Consider the following 1,452-nt stretch of genomic DNA (forward strand, 5'->3'; position numbering starts at 1 on the left):
CACACACACACACTAATTCATTTTTAATGGCTTTCAGAACTTCATCAACTCTTGGCTTCCTGGTGTCTATTAAAATCATTTTAATTATTTTACCTTGGAGAGTTCACAGTATATGGTTCCAGTCAAACGCTGTTACTCAAGAAGGTCCTGGAGAGTGACGGTGAATGTCCCTTTGTAACTGGGACCAATCATCTCTGCAGCTCCCCAAAACTTCTTGGGCTTGGAGGACCTGTCTTTAAAGGAGACAAAAGGGAGAAAAACGGGGATCAATTAGCATTTAAGGTTTCTAGGCATAAAATAAGGCTTTCTACTATGACATCTGCAGCCTACAAATGAACAAACTCTTATCAGTAGTGCTGGCCATGGAGCAGAGAGGATTCAATATCCACTACCTAGCCACAAGCTAGCTCAAACAATATAGACAATTTTCTGTTTGTTTTTGTATATAAGTACGTGTTTGTATTTGGGTGTGTGTGTAAGCAGGTATGCGTGTATGTGGGTGCATGCATGTAAGCAGGTATGCATGTGTGTAAACCGGTGTGCAGGAAGGTGTGTGCATGCNCATGTGGACGCCAGAGGACAANCTCAGGTGTGGTTCCTTGGGTGCCATCTACCTTTTGGGTTTAGTTTCTTTTGTTGTTATTGTTCATTTGTTTATGACAAGGTCTCTCACTGACCNGCATTTCTCTAAATAGCTTAGCCTGGCTGGCCAGTGAACCCCAGGAATCCATCTGTTTCCCCCTCCCCAAAGCTAGAGTTACAAACACCACGCTAGCACATACAACTTTTGTTTTGTTTTGTTTTGTTTTGTTTTGTTTTGTTTTGTTTTGTTTTGTTTTGTCTTGTTTTGTTTGAGACAGGGTTTTCCTGTGTAGCTATGGCGGCCCTGAAGCTAAACACCCTCCTCTGTAAAGCAGGCAGGCCTCGAACTCACAGAGATCAGTCTGTCTCTGCTTCCTGTGTTCTGGGACTAAAGGCATACACCACCATCACCTGGTGGAGCTTTTTATTTTTGTAGTGTGGATTCTAGAGATCTATTTCAAGTCCCTTCCTGATCAACTGAGCAATCTCCCAAGCCCAGCACAATACAAATTTAAAATAGAAATGTTCTCAGCAGCAGCTTTTGGCAGAGAGACCCACATCATCTAAGATACAGTTTCACAGTCTTCATTTCCCTAACCTTTGGACAAAAAAGGACATCTGAGACCGTCCGTCCCAGGTAGCTGACACCTGGAAGGACACTAGACCACTTCAAGGCTCCTTCATGAAAAAATATTAATGGGAAACACACAAAAAAAATGTCTTTCCAACATAATTCATCCTACCAAGTTATAAAGAATTCAAGTAAGTCCATACTTGACACTCAATACCCCAAATGCACCAGAACTATTTCACCAAACGGGATCAATAAGAAAAAAAAGAACTGAATGATCCAAGAGCCAGGAAAAGCCC

The 1,452-nt window shown here is 42.0% G+C and overlaps 1 protein-coding gene across 1 annotated transcript in view; it reads right to left on the reverse strand.

Moving 5' to 3' along the window:
- Tafa4 (TAFA chemokine like family member 4) overlaps window positions 1–196 on the reverse strand; it is a 194,163-nt gene extending 193,967 nt beyond the window's left edge. Inside the window, exon 1 of the mRNA XM_021164134.2 lies at window positions 94–196. The gene's annotated coding sequence lies outside the window, so the exon portion shown is untranslated. The remainder of the gene's footprint in view (window positions 1–93) is intronic.
- Between the last annotated feature and the right edge of the window lie 1,256 nt (window positions 197–1,452).

Source organism: Mus caroli, chromosome 6 (genome assembly GCF_900094665.2).
Source record: "Mus caroli chromosome 6, CAROLI_EIJ_v1.1, whole genome shotgun sequence".
Lineage (NCBI taxonomy): Eukaryota > Metazoa > Chordata > Mammalia > Rodentia > Muridae > Mus > Mus caroli.